Below are 15,851 nucleotides of genomic sequence, written 5' to 3'. Positions count from 1 at the left end.
GAGACCGAAGCAGGAGCTGCCGGACGGAAGAGACACAGTCGCATCTCCTCGACCAGCTAAGGGGTTGTGTCCTGAGAAATACGGCCCCCAGCGATGGCTGGGAGACGGCAGCAACAATGAGGAAAAAATAACAAATAAAATAAACAAACTGATTGCTGAACCCGGCGTGGTGAACAATGTAAACAAAATGAACAGAAACAACACAAACTGCAGTGAGCAATCACGTGCAAATTGTTAAGTTCAAATTGTCCAGTGTCCATCGTGCACGAAAGGAAGCTGTGCTGGAAAACCAGAGGTTGCAGTGACAGCCTCCGACCTGAATGAGGCGCTGTTGCCGGTGGTCAGGCTGCAGGGACGGCAACCGGCTGGAACGTGGCGCTGTGGACGGCGGTCAGGCTGCAGTGACGGTATACGGCCAGAAGGTGGTGGTGTGGACGGCGGTTAGGGAAGTTCAAGCTTCTCTTCCGGCCGGCCGCGGCGGCCATTTTTGTAGTCGGGCGGCCGCTTGTTTCAGGGGACCGCGGCGGCCATTTTGCCGGCCGGCTGAAGCGGCGTTCACCAGCGATTGAAGACCCCGCTGCTGGGCCAGACAGGCAGCCAGCGCCCAGGGATCTTCGGAGTCCGCCCCGGTGAGGAGAAGAAGGGCGTCTTCAGCAGTCGCCCCGGATAAACCCGCCCTACCGGGTGGCTAGGCCCTGGGCAGCGGCCTGTGGGGCCAGGTGCGGTGCAGGGCGTGCGGCCGCGGGTTGGCACGGTGTGGTGCCAGGTCTGAAGCCATGTCCGTGGTGAGGCCCGGTGTAGGTGAGGTGAGGCCGGATCCTGTGCAGGGCCTGGAGCCGTGTCCGCGGTGAGAGGCCGGGCCCTAGTCCGTTGTTGGGAGCGGGGTACGCTCTCTGCTCCAGGGGCCGTCGGGCGTGCGTCGGTGATGCTGTGGGCAGGAGGCTGCTACGCTCGCAGCTCCTGCAGCAGCTGGTGGGGCAGCAGCAGCTGGTGCAACCTCTCCGCTCCGGTGTTCGGCTCCGGGCAGGTCATGCGGGAGAGCTCGGCAGCCGTCACACAAGGCCTGGAGCGGTGTGGGGGTTTGAAAGTGGGGCTGCTCCGATGCCGGGAGCGGGAGAGCGGCGGCGGCCACGGCTTCTCAGCTCCGGTGAGCAGCAGCTGGTGGGGAAGAGGTGGCATCCCAGATGTAGCGGCATACCTTACTGCAGGGCTGGGTTGGCGGCAGCGTCGTTCTGCAGGGCTGGGCAGCCGGCTGCAGACATCAGGTCTCCCGAGGCTGCGTGCTTCAGGAGAAATCCAAATTTCAATTTGGACAGTCGGGGGTCACCAATGTAGCGGCACCATACGTGGTGAATAATGGTGAGACGTCAGGCCGGTTCACACAGTCGTTTATTCAGATTCGTCTCGTTAGGTTGGTGCGCTAACTATATTAACATTGTTGCTGTAGCTGAGCGAGGTTGTTCTCTCGGGCTCAGCTACCGGTTGACTGCTAAGGTCTCGAGGTGAGATAACCTTAAGTTGCAGGACACTCCCCCTAGCCCATGACGTCACGTGCCAGCCCTCATACCTACTGACGAGGGACCGACCATAAGTGGTCCGTGTATGAGCTGACGCCACACTAAACTAATCTAGGTTCTAAGTCGCAGATTCACCGGAAATGATTCAATATCTTAAACTATGTTTGCTCAATAAATTTTCCCTCTGTTGCTAAGCTTTGATGCAAATATCCCACATTTAGCACCCTTGTTCTTCATATAAGTCATGCTCAAGTCCCAAATATATGTTACGTTTTTCTGTATGAATTTTATTTTAAAACAATCCCATTTCTTTATAGTGTTATGGGTGACCTGTGAAAAAAAGTACCAGTGGTAAACATTTAACTTTACTACAATATAAACACTATACAATGTTAATGATTGTCCAGTGTTATGGTTGGATATTTGATTATTTTTGAATATTATACGGGTACGAAAGTCAACTTGGATGAAGGTAACAAAAGAAGCGATATAAAATAATTATAGTAAAACCCTCATTCATACCCTTGTGTGTTCAGGCTTACTCAATCCAATATCTTCCTAGCTATTCTTTCTGATTCAAATCTCCAATACCATGATCATTTAAGACTAAATGTAAGTATCCTGACTTTGATGAAGACTTATTCATCCATCCTCATCCTATTTCCAACTTATTCTCAGTCAAGCATAAATTGAATGTGAAAATGCTACAATCCCTTCATGTTCTCACATTTCCATATCTTGGAATCTTTCCCAACCAACATGTCTCTGAATTATCCAGTCTAATACTGCCATCTTGATAATACCCAAACATATTCACATTACTATGGATGCTATACCTTCAGATGACAAAGGCCTACATTCTGGAATTCTTCTTTCTCTCATTCTATTGTGGTCCATAACTCTTAGCTCAGAACTTGCTCAAAGAATTTTCTACCTGAAAATGTAATTGTGGCTCAGCTTCATCCTTAGCTTGATAATGGTTTGTGAAGCTCATTTTGCTGATAATTGTCGTTATGTGAGGCAGCAATAGGTATCTCAGACACAGCTAATTCCTTCCATACCCATACAAGATTGCCTAATATTAATATGTCGATAACATTTCTAAAGCTCATTTCTTGTGAAGTTCTTTAGATAAAAAGCATGTTGTACTAATGCAATTCACAGAAGCATCTACCCATGATAGCAAAGCCCCAATACAGGACTTTGTTAGTAGTAAGTACTGTTGTTCATTTTTCATCACATATACCTAGATACATGAAATGCTTTGTTCTGCATACAATTCAGTAAAATCATACTAAACATAAGCACAATCATACATAAGTAAAAAAGAGAAGAATCATTGGGCGGATGTCTTCTGAGGCAGCCACATTTCTGGCACCATTTTGTGGCTTTTACATATCAAGTTCTAAAAATGCCCAGTCTTGTCCTGGGGACAGCACTTGTTTGGTGATGTCGAGGTCAACCTGGCCTGGGGATTTTTCTCTATCATCATTACATCCGATCCCAGCCAGGTGCTCACCTATCACAGGAGGAGCTGCACGCCATGGTCAACAAACACCAGAATGCATGCCTTGACTCATTTCCTGTCACAGCTGATGACTTCAACAAGGCCATTTAGAAGTAGTCACTTCCAAAGTATATCCAGCACCACCAGAGGATCAGACCCCTCAACTACTTCCATTCCACCATCAAAGATGCCTTTCATTCCATCCACCACCCTCATTTTGGGAAATCCAACCACCTGGCTATACCGCTTTATTTCTGGATAAAGGTAGCGATTGAAGTGCGTAGACCCAGCTATGAGGAGGACTCCACGGAGCTTGGCAGAGGAGACAAAACAACAACTCCAGGATTGCTTGGAGACGGTAGACTGGGCAATGTTCAAGGACTGGACAATGCACCTGAACGAATACGCCACAGTTGTTGCCGGCTTCATAAGGACATAGGTGGAGAAGCGTGTTCCCATGAAAACCATCCAAGCGTTTCCTCACCAGAAACCTTGGATGAACCAGGAGGTCTGCAATCTTCTGAGGAGCAGATCTCGGACATTCAAGCTGGCAACATAAATTCATACAAGAAGTCCAGTTACAACCTCGACAAGCCCATCAAAAAGGCTAAAAGGGACCTTTGCCCTAAATTGAAGGATGAGGTGGATGTTCGGCAACTGTGGCAAGGATTGCATGCCATTACTTCCTACAAAGCAGCATCATGTGGCAGCTGAAGCAACAGTGAGGCAATAGTCTCGGATGAGCTCAATCTCTGCATGCTTCGAAAGGGAGAACCCCCCCCTAACCCCTAAAGGTATTGTAATCTCTGTCATCGAGGCCAACGTAAAAAAATACTTCATGAGGCTGACCCCTCAGAAAGTGTCTGGACCTGAAGGTGTACCTGGTCATGTCCTCAAAATCTGCGCATGCCAACAAGCAAGAGAGCCTAATCAGCTAGCATTGATATTATTGACGTTACTTTTGCCGAGTCCCCCAACGTCACCATCCTCGGGGGATAGACCTTGGCTGACAATTCAACTGGATCATAAATATTTTGACGGCACAAACGGGTCAAAAGCTGGATATCCCGCAGCAAATCCTCTCACCTAAAGCTTTCCCACCTTCAGTAAAGCATTCTCCAAGAATATTCCTTTCGTCTCATTTACGCGGATGTGTGCAGCTCTAACAACACTCAAGAAGTTCAATACCTTCCAGGACAAAGCAACCTCCTTGATTGAGCACAACCATCCATGGACCCATTCTTGATTGGTACCCTTTATCCCAACCCCAAACATTCATCTCCTCCACAACCAGCACATCGTGCTGCCTTGTGCATCCTATACCAAGGTGTTATGATCCGAGACTACCTCCCTCTCTCACGATCTCTGCTACCAAGGATTTCAAGTGCATGAGAACAACACAACCTGCAGATTTCCTTTCAATTGATGCACCACTCTGTCTTGGAAATGCATCTGTAGTTCTTCATTGCGTGGTATAAATTCTGAAACTTCCTCGCAACAGCTCCGCTGTGTAGCAGTTCAAGAATGTGGCTCACCACTCTTTCTCAAGGGAAATTAGAGATGGACAATAAATGCTGGGTTTGCGAGCAAAACCTACCTTGTGAAAAATCAATATATATATATATATATCAATTTTAATATTCGTTGCCACTGTTCCAGCCACACTGGCTTGGAGATAGATATTAGAGGTATTATTATTGGCTTCTACCTGTTATTCCAAGTTTTCAATTGCTTTTAAATCTAGTGTTGAGAAGTAGACGGGAAGTTGTTTGTAGTGAATGTGGCTGTTATTGTCACTGTAAGTACACATATCTTCTTGGTTTAATTTTACTGGGTACTTCCAGTCATTTGGCAACCATTCATCGGGATTAAAAAAAAAGACTCAGACAGTCCGTTCTGGCACACTCATCCAACCCGTAGTGGAAAAGGTACTACATGTGTACACCACATTGGCATGACCTGATTCCAGCTCTAAAGAAACATAATGGAGGCATGTGTGCCCTGTCTCGCCGCACTGACACTTGGCTGAATAATTGCTAGACCAGACTCCTAATTCTTCAGGCTGCCAGTTGTCCCTGACTTGAAGAAGAGCCAGGCGTACTTGTCGCACGTCAAGCCTATTGCTATCTTCTTCACAGCCCATTTAATTGTTTGTATTCAGCATATTCCCCTTTTTGTCAGGATCCTTTTTCATAGTCCCAGCTGTCTTCCCTCTGGAATGTACTACAGTATTAAAACATTCTTTTCTCAAACCCCCTCAGCTGTCCTTTTGTGGAGCATCCCAGTTTCTAAAGCTGGGGTTGCCACCCATACAGTTTTAGATTAGACGGTCCTGTTTTTGAGAGAGCTGCCCGGAAAGTTTGAAGATATAAACCAGACATCAAACGTCTGATTTTGAAAATATCCTTCAATTCTTTCCGTACTTTCTGCATCTGATACTGTGCAGTCATTAATTGTTAAGTTTATTAAGGCTTTTTTCATCAGCAACACATTGAGTCTCGGCATTCAAGCCGTGATCCCACGCTCTCCTCAGCCCCATTTCCACCCCCTGTCTAGATTTGGATTTGGTAAGAGATGACCTAATCTATTTCATTTGTCTAAAAATGCACAATGAAAGTCTGCTTCTTTGGGCCATTAGTTTTTTTTATTAAGAAAGAAGCCAATATCATTCCTATATTAAACAAACAGTGTTGGAATCAGCATCTGCAGTCAGCGGGTGCAGCAGCATCAATTCCTACACAGAGTTCTTTCCTACACAGAGTAAGTTAGCTGATCTGTGTAGGAAGGTGCTGAACTTCCTGTTATCAACCATTATTGACACTGCATATCTGGATCCGGGGCCACAGATTTCTTTACTGTTTAAGCTTGACGCTGTAATCTCATATATCATACCAGGCTCGCAGCTGTTGAGTATCATTGAGTTACAGTTCAGCAACTGCCCTGCTGAGTCTAATTGACAACCAGGAGTGCCTCATTTGTGGGGATATGGTTCAGGAAAACAGAAGTTTGGGTGCAGGGAACGCAACTTCTTTACAGTTGCAGTGACCAAGATTCACTTCTAGTCTCCAATTATGTCCGCTCATCCTGTGACCATGTGGGTTTCTCCTGTGACCACATGATTGTTATATTACCGTGCTTCTGATGAAGAAGAAAGTTCTAGATTGCAGTATCGTATAAACAGACTGATTAAGTAGCACTAAAATGGCAACAGAATTTAATCCAGAAAAATGTGAGATAATAATTTGGAGAAACACACCAGCCAAGGGAATACATGCTAAAAAGTAGAATATTAAGAAGGGCAGAGGAACAGGTGAATCTTGGAATGCTCATCCACCATTCTCTGAAAGTAGCTGGAAAGGATGATGGATTGGCTAAGTAGACTTACTTCCCTCAATTGGTCAAGGCATTATTACAAGTGTAGGGTGATTCTGATGGAACTGTATGAAACAATCAATTAGGCCACAAACAGAGTTAGCATGTGAGAGGAGTAGTTAGAGTGCAAAGGAGATTTTGGTGCATGGTGCCAGAGTTGGAGGGCAGTAGATATGAGGATACCTTAAATCAATTGGGGTTGTTTATTTGGGACAAGAGATTCAAAGGGGAGATTTGGGGGCATTGGGGCAGCATGGTGGCTCAGCGGTAGAGCTGCTGCCTTACAGCGTCATAGACCTGGGTTTGATCCTGACGACAGGTGCTGTCTGTACAGAGTGTGTACGTTCTCCCTGTGATTGCATCGATTTTCTCTGGGTGTTCCGGTTTCCTCCCACACTCCAAAGATGTGCGAGTTTGTAGGTTAATTGGCTTTGGTAAAATTGTACATTTGTAGCTGAGGCCAGTTCATTGGCTATATTTAAGAGGGAGTTAGATGTGGCCCTTGTGGCTAAAGGGAGAGAAATGTATATGGAGAGAAAGCAGGTACAGGATACTGAGTTGGATGATCAGCCATGATCATATTGAATGGCGGTGCAGGCTCGAAGGGCTGAATGGCCTACTCCTGCACCTATTTTCTATGTTTCTATGTTCTGAGTGTAGGATAGTGCTAGTGGGGTGTTCTTTGGTCGGCACGGATTCGGTCGACTAAAGGGCCTGTTTCCGTGCTGTCTCTCTAAAAGTAACTTAAAAGTTGTTTGAGTATCTGTGTGTGTACATAATATATGCTTGTGTGTGCATGTGAATGTATCGAGGATTGTGGAACCAGAAATCATCACCAGATTTAAAGAACTTGCAAAGTCCACACCTACAGGGATGTAGACCAAAAGGTGAGAAGTTGGAAAAGTCTAAAATCTGTTATTGGCTGGTATGAATTTTCTTGATTAGTACAGGTGTCAGTGGTTATGGGGAGTAGGCAGGAGAATGAAGTTAGGAGGGAGAGATAGATCAGCCATGATTGAATGGTGGAGTAAACTTGATGGGCTGAATGGCCTAATTCTACCACTATTCCTTATGACCTAATAATAGCCCAAACTGCTTCTTCCTGTGTCATGAAGTTCTATGAACTTAGCATATGTTATGTTCATAAGTTGTAGGAGCAGAATTAGGCCATGTCTACTCCACCATTCAATCATGGCTGATCTATTTTCCCCTCTCAATCCCATTCTCCTGCCTTCTCCCCATAAACCCCAACACATTTACTAATCAAGAATCAGTCAATCTCTGCCTTAAAAATATCAATTTTATACACAAGCTTTTAATTTCCCAACCTAAGATTTTTCAGGTTTCTGCTAGGGATCTCGGCTCCCTGCCCTGTGATACAGGTATATCATCGGTAGAGATAACTTGCCAGACATAGACAGATGAACTAACAAATGGAGATATGGTTTGCTTTGCTCGAACTGAGACAAACAAGAAAAATAAATGTTTTGAAAGGTCAGAACCAAATTTCAAACAAAAATCCAGGTTTGCTGTGGATGACTGTGGGTCAAGAGTGACACAATTATAAAATGAATTCTTGGCTGGTAGAGCCACTGCCTCACAGTGCCAGAGACACAGGTTCGATCCTGACCTCGGGTGGTGTCCGTGTGGAGTTTGCATGTTCTCCCTGTGACTGCGTGGGTTTCCTCTGAGTGGTCCGGTTTCCTCCCACATCCCATAGATGTGCGGGTTTGTTGGTTAATTGGCCTCTGTAAATTGCCCCTAATACGTATGGTACGTAGGATAACATAGATCTTGTGTGAATGAATGATCAATAGTTGACATGGATTCTGTGGGCTGAAGGGCCTGTTTCCATATAACCATATAACCATATAACAATTACAGCACGGAAACAGGCCATCTCGGCCCTACAAGTCCGTGCCGAACAACTTTTTTTCCCTTAGTCCCACCTGCCTGCACTCATGCTATAACCCTCCATTCCCTTCTCATCCATATGGCTATCCAATTTATTTTTAAATGATACCAATGAACCTGCCTCCACCACTTCCACTGGAAGCTCATTCCACACCGCTACCACTCTCTGAGTAAAGAAGTTCCCCCTCATATTACCCCTAAACTTCTGTCCCTTAATTCTGAAGTCATGTCCTCTTGTTTGAATCTTCCCTATTCTCAAAGGGAAAAGCTTGTCCACATCAACTCTGTCTATCCCTCTCATCATTTTAAAGACCTCTATCAAATCCCCCCTTAACCTTCTGCGCTCCAGAGAATAAAGACCTAACTTATTCAACCTATCTCTGTAACTTAGTTGTTGAAACCCAGGCAACATTCTAGTAAATCTCCTCTTTACTCTCTCTATTTTGTTGGCTATTTCCATGTATCTCTAAACTAAACTAATCACCAACTAAGAGCTCACTGAATCCATCATTGTGATTCTGTACCAGCAGGTACTATCACAATGTTTAAAAACATTTGCACAGGTACATGGATTGGATAGATTTAGACTTTAGAGGGATATGGGCCAAAAGCAGGCAGGTGGGACTAGTGTAGATGGGGCATCTTGGTAGGCGAGGACAAGCTGGGTCGAGTGCCCAGTTTCCACGTTGTCTGACCCTGTGACTCTATGACTTATAAGGCCCCTCATTTGAGAAAATCTGGCCGTTATTATTTTGTCTGAAAATACTTTAAAAAGTTTTTTTGAATCAATTTTCCAATACTTTACAGTGTGGTGTAGAGCCATATAGATGAGGAGGAATTGCCCTGACTTCAACTGTAGTCTGTATTGTGTGTCTGAGCAAATTTTTGGGTGTGTCTTTGGAACTTTGCTTAGTGTCTTAGACACTAAGATCGGCTCCGTTGTTTAAATGCATGAGGAAATGGATTGCTGGAATCCAATGTGTGATACCTTCAGGAAAAGAGGGAGTCGTTTGGGAAAAAAACTGGAGAGCTTCTTGAAAACAACTCAGCATGAAACCTATTAAAAATAATTTGTGCTTTTGCACAGTAGGTCTAAGATGCAGATTTTTCCTTGCAAGTGCCAGGGTAGAGCTTCTGCTTCAGTTGCAATCAGACCTCTGCACATTTTAAATTTAGATCACCAGTTTGTGGCAAAGGTGATATTTGATATATGGTGTGATGCTATTTCTATTTAAGAAGCAAAGTACAATATATTGAGAGAATTTACTATTTATGTGCTCCATTCTGTATCATCATATACATTCATCTACTATTTCAATGAAAGTAATAATTACAACATATAATTCTTTAACATGATGTTGCCACCGCTTTTGTTGTTGTACAACCCTAATTCACACACACACACACACACACACACACACACACACACACACACACACACACACACACACACACACACACACACACACACACACACACACACACACACACACACACACACACACACACACACACACACACACTTCCCATGTGTCCACTAGATACAGTAAGGGAACTGCAACACTATGAGCCAAAACTATTCAACAGCTGCTAGTTTCTTTGCCTGGTAGTTTTATATATTCAAGCCCTAATCCTGTGCATGATTAACTGATAGCTGAATGTAATTCCAAACGCTGAGAGTCAAAATATGAACAACAGTCTCACCAGATTCACGAAATGTTCTCACTTAATAAGGACGGAATGATTTGAAATTCTTCCTGAGTAAGTGTGTCATGAAGAGTCAAGGTTAAACATTTTTGATGACTTACATATTTCCAATGCAAAGACACTTTTATTAGAATAGATTAGATTGGAAGGTCAAGCAGAAGAATTTCTGAACCGTATACTCTCCTCATGCATTTCAATCCATGCTCGCATTAGATGAAGGCTTTTCTTGTCGGAAAAACAGGTTCATTTTTGATGTGAGTTTCAGTGCAACAGTTTCTGGTTTGTTTTTTGAACTGCGTTCTTGTGAGTCCATGTCTTTATGCCTTGTAAGAATGAAATACCAGGAACACCATTCATATCGGGGAGGGGGAGAAAACTGGCTCAGCTCTACACTCAGAAAACAAACTTTTTGTATTCACAGGCAGCCACAAGTATTCATACGTGGCTATGGTGTTTACGTGAATTTTCCAAAAAGTTTTAGCCATTGTAGAACTAAATTACGTAACTTTCAATAATAATATGTTGATGCGTCAGGACAGGGGAGAGTACAAAACTTTAATATCCAATTCTTAATATTGCAGAATTGGAAAACTATTTGAAGTGTGGAAAAATTCTTAGCTCACTACATTGATCAAACAAATGGAAGCATTCCTTCATTTTGGCATGAGGAATATTCAGATCTCAGAACGCATTGGGTGTTCTGCAAGTAAGAATGTTGCAGAGATAAGCCTGAATAAATGTACTTATTGTTACCGGAATGACTGAGAATGAACTTCGATATGCAGTTCCCAGTGTGCGGTTTAGTGAAGGAAAAATAGCCAACCACAATAAAAGGGAGAACACAGGGAGAACAAACTGTCAAAGCACTAAGCCCTTGCCCTGTACCATCCCTATTTGAGAAGGCAGGTAATGAACCCACTCCCCCCTCCCCTCCATGCTAGCCCATAGACCTGACCTTCAGAAACAACAGGAATTTATTTTTGTTCTGGATATAATATATCAGGAAATCTATGTATATCTTAGGAACCAGCAATGGAAACATTATTTACCCCAAATAGATAAATATTTTTAGGACAGCCGGTCAAACATTATAGCCACGTGTGAATATCTTTGTGTGCCAAAGCTTGGAATAATAATTTGTTCCATATATTGCTTTCATGAGGTGAAACAAAATTGCTTTTTTTCTTAAATGGCAAAGTTAGTGAAAATAATTACTCAAATATTTCACAAAGAGAGACATAGACTGAGAGGATTTAGTGGAGATGACCAAAGATAATGCAATGTTGATGAACTGGATAGTGAGGAGGAATCCCTGAAATTTTTAACAATTTTGTTCATCCATGTTTTTTGTCCAACCAATCTTAATTCAGTCTAGTTTTAGTTTTATCTCACAAAAAAATGGCACAAATCGTTGCCTGATCAACTGATTCATTCCTCCAGTACTTTGTGACATTTTGTTTTTGTAAACCAGCATCTGCAGTTCCTTGTGTCTAGTCCTTTTGGTGAAAGTATTCCTACAGTGTTGTTGGTGAGCTGTTCTATGGCTCCGACCGTTTGTCTTGAAAATCACATGAAAATCTGCAAACGTTGGATGCTAAACCATTCAAGGCTGATCAATTCCCATTTATCCATGGGGACATTGATTTGTGAAAATATTATATTACACATATCTCATAACACAATGCAAGCATATAACTTTCTAATTGCTCAGTAGTTTAGTTCACTGCTTTCAATGACACTGAATCAAACTGACCGAGTTATTCACGAGTTAAGATCTTCTGATATTTTGTGTTAGAGGAGATATTAACCAAATACAGACAGATAGGCCACCTTCAGGCAACTTTGATCAAGAAAGGGAAAAATGCTTTTCATTATTTTTCAGGGATCCCAGCTGGGAGAATATGTATGAGAACAAAACTCAGATGTGAGATGGTCAAAAATTGAATAGTCGGCAATATCATCAATAAATTGCCCAAACATGGGTGGCACGGTGGCACAGCATTAGAGCTACTGCCTTACTGTGCCAAAGACCCTGGTTTGAACCTAACTACGGGTGCTGTCTGTATGGAGTTTGTACGTTCTCCTCGTGACCTGCGTGGGTTTTCTCCGAGATCTACTACATTCCAAAGACGCACAGATTTGTAGGATAATTGGCTTGGTGTAAATGTAAAATTGTCCCTAGCGTGTGTAGGGTTGTGTTAATGTGCGGGGATGGCTGGTCGGTACAGACCCGGTTGGCCGAAAGGCCTGTTTGCGCGCTGTATCTCTAAACTAAACTAAACTAAATTAAACTAAATGAAGAATGTGTGTTAAAAATGGATAATCCATCCTAAGAGACAATAGGAGAAAACCAGAAGAACAACCTTTATCTGCTGGTTGTATTGAAAATAACCAACATTACGTTCAAGGCAACTGGTAACCCCAAGTTCAGAGCTCTTTTGCAATGTTTACAGGCAGTTTATGATGTAAAGACAGTTCAGTTCAGTTCAAATATATTTGTCACATGCACAGACTAAGGTACAGTGAAATGAATTGGCCATGCAGCGAAGCAATTGAAAAAAGAACACACAAAACATAATAGAATTTAACGTAAACATCCACCACAGCATTCTTCACTGTGGTGGAAGGCAACAAAGTTCAGTCAGTCCTCCTCCTTTGTTCATCTGACGGGGCCATGAACCCTGCGTAGTCGCCGCTACGAACGACCGGATGTACAGGCCCTCTCGTCGGGATGATCGAAACTCCGACGTCGGGACGGCCGAACACACTCTGCGGCTTGGGGTGCCCGAATGGGCCACTTTCTTACCGAAGACCGCGGCTCCATGATGTTATAATAGACACCTACCGTTATAATAGACACCTACCTACAAATTCCTGGATTGTATGTTTTATTATTTTGGTTGTAAATCCTGGGAAACAAAATTCCACAAAGGGTGAGCTGCATGGGGGAAAACACAAAATAAGTCGAGGGGGTAAGTATCATAAAGGTTTGGTTCGAAAAGCATGTGGATGAACGAGGGATGAAGAATTGAGTTATGGAAGGCACTTGACTATCAGGTGCCTTAGAAACACAAAAGTTAGGCAGGGAGAAAGTACGATGAGTTGATTTCAGCTCCACATGGCACAGAAAATGGAAAGTGTGTAGGATGCTGAATGTACAGCTTAGGAAGAACAGGAGTACCTAATAATTCACCCGTACGTGTCTATTATATTATAACAAATGATGTACTCCAGCACAGATAGTGTTCTGTTTAGATTATGTGTGTGGTCTTGGGCTCTGCGTGTATGGCTGCAGGATGACTTTGAACCATTCTCGTAAGCATTGAGAGAGTGGCTCCACCTTTCTGTGCCCCCCCCCCCTCTCTCAAAAGCCAGTCAGCATCACAGCTAAAATCGTTCCATACTCAAAATTCCACCACTGCAAGTGAACCTAAATGAATTGTTTTTTTATTCTGAGGCAAGTTCATGCAGAAACATTTGAAAAGTGCACGTTCATCCAAGCCAATTGTTAACAGTTTTGGACTTGGTCTGATATTTCTCTTCTTACCGCAAGAGACACATAGCCTTGCCAGGACAATGTTGGTTTAACTACAAGAGGAGTCACTCTTTGGCGATGGTCTGGAGCATTGATGAACTGGGCAATTTTGTAATAAAAAAGGACACAAAGTGCTAGACTAACTCAGCGGGTCAGGTAAAATCTCTGGAGTCTATGGATCAGTGACATTTTGGGGCTGGACCCTTCTTCAGGCAATTTTGCAAGCTGGTGGAGGAAGATGGTAGTTTAAGCATCTTATAATTAGATCAGCTTCCCACTGTAGCCTCTGAGATATGAAATAGAGTGAAGAGAAAGGTACCAGAGTACAGAATATGGTTCTCAGCATTCTACTGCAAGGAGGTTGGGTAGAGATTCGGGACCATACCATAGCTCATGGAAGGACCACTCAGAAGTCTGATTATAGAGGGGAAGAAGCAGTTCCTGAGCCTGGAGGTATATGCTTTCAAGCTACTTATCTTCTGCCTGATGGGGTTCAAGAGAAGATGGAAAAACACAATCAAGCCTTCGATTTTGTTGGCTGCTTTCCCAAGACGGCGTGAAATGTAGATGGACTCATAGTTGGGTAGCCTGGTCTGTGTGATGGACTGGGCTACATCCACAATTCTCTGCAATTTCCTGCTCAACATGTGTGTTATTGATTTTGGTGATTGCAAAGAATCATTGAGATTCAAATACATTTACGATGCAGAAGGAGGCCATTTTGCCTGGTGTTTCTAAGCAGGTTAAGAGAGAGCTTCCCAGAATTATTCTCTTACTTTCCACCATCGGTTCTCAGGTCTCACTGGTCACACCATTTCAGATATACATCCAAATACTTTTGATCCTCCTTATCTTCCAATTATTGAGCTGGCCTTTTTTTGGAGAAGTTCATGAGAATTTATTGACTTTAATGGAAAGCACGGCAAAAGCAGTGTGTTAATACCAGCCATCAAGCCTTTCTAATATTGTAATAGCACTTTCCTGTTCTCATATTCTATCATTGCCAAAAGTAATAGTTATAGAAGCCAATAATAACATTTTTGCAGTTAGTAAATGTAAAAACATGTGACCTTTCAATGCAAAAATGAATACTAAAGGGGCAAGTATTAAACACAGTGGTAATGAATTAAGATAATAATTTGTAGTGTCTTCCATCTTCTCTAAATACCTGAATTTCTATCTTGCACTGTGGTTCAATGCAGTATTTTTCTCTTGTATTTGTTTAAAGCCAGATTTTAAAATTACTTATTTTGTCCCCTTATCGCCCATGAATGAAATCCACTACATCTTCCATCATCTGGGCATGTCCACATGTTTTAAAAATTGTTTTCTTAAATCATTTTGCATTCTCTTTGCTCCCAGTTTCAGTCTTCCATCATTCCTTCCTGCAAACTGAGGCAGTGCTCCACCTGATCGCAATGTGAAAGATAAAGGTTAGGGTAGCACAGTTGATCAGCAGTGAAGCTGTTGCATGTTCATTTGCATGTTCTCCCTGTGACCGCGTGGGTTTCCTCTGGGTACTCCGGTTTCCTCCCACACTCCAACGATGTGCAGGTTTGTTGGTTAATTCGCTTCTGTAAATTGTCCCTAGTGTGTTAGGATAGAACTAGTGTATGGGTGATCATTGGTCGGCATGGCCTGTTTCCATGCTGTATCTCTAAAATAAAAACTAAAGTGGGTGTGTGTAAAACTAAGAAGCTTGTCCAGTGGTTATTCTCCCCGCATGATGTAAACATTCACATGTGGTGTATCCTCAAGTTTGGATGATGATCCAAATTGTGTTTCAATTTTCCCATTTGGAGCGAGTGAGGGCAGTCACATTGGTCTGGACTAATCCACAATGTCATCTGTGAGGCAAAGTCTCTGGGCAAATGTCAGAAGCCTAAGGAATATTATTTCATCCTCATTGCATTTTCTATACTTGAGTCAAACTTATATCATTTGATTCTTGTCTTTAGTTTAGTTTAGAGATCCAAAAAAAACGAAACTAAACACAAGAATCAAATGATATAAGCTTGACACAAGTATAGAAAAAAAGCAATGGGGATGAAATAATATTCCTTAGGTTTCTAGAGCATAATGGGCCTGTCCCACTTAGGCGATTTTTTAGGCGACTGCCGGCGACTGTCAAGTTGCCGGTAGTCGCCTGAAAAACCGGCAACTGGAACGGCGACTGTCAGAGTGGAACACACACACAAACACATTGTTTCCTTCACCAGCCCATTATGCAGGCGGGGGACAGGGCAAGCGGGGGGAGCGCTGACTGAGTGAAATTCACACGGTGCAAAGCCAAAGTGAT

General features: G+C 43.1%; 1 protein-coding gene across 1 annotated transcript in view; it reads left to right on the top strand.

The window, feature by feature from the left end:
- Positions 1–15,851, top strand: part of tgfb2 (transforming growth factor, beta 2) — an 80,400-nt gene that overhangs the window by 41,682 nt on the left and 22,867 nt on the right.

The sequence above is a fragment of the Leucoraja erinacea genome, chromosome 8 (assembly GCF_028641065.1).
Source record: "Leucoraja erinacea ecotype New England chromosome 8, Leri_hhj_1, whole genome shotgun sequence".
Taxonomy (NCBI): Eukaryota; Metazoa; Chordata; class Chondrichthyes; order Rajiformes; family Rajidae; genus Leucoraja; species Leucoraja erinaceus.
This window is presented reverse-complemented; position numbering and strand designations above follow the sequence as displayed.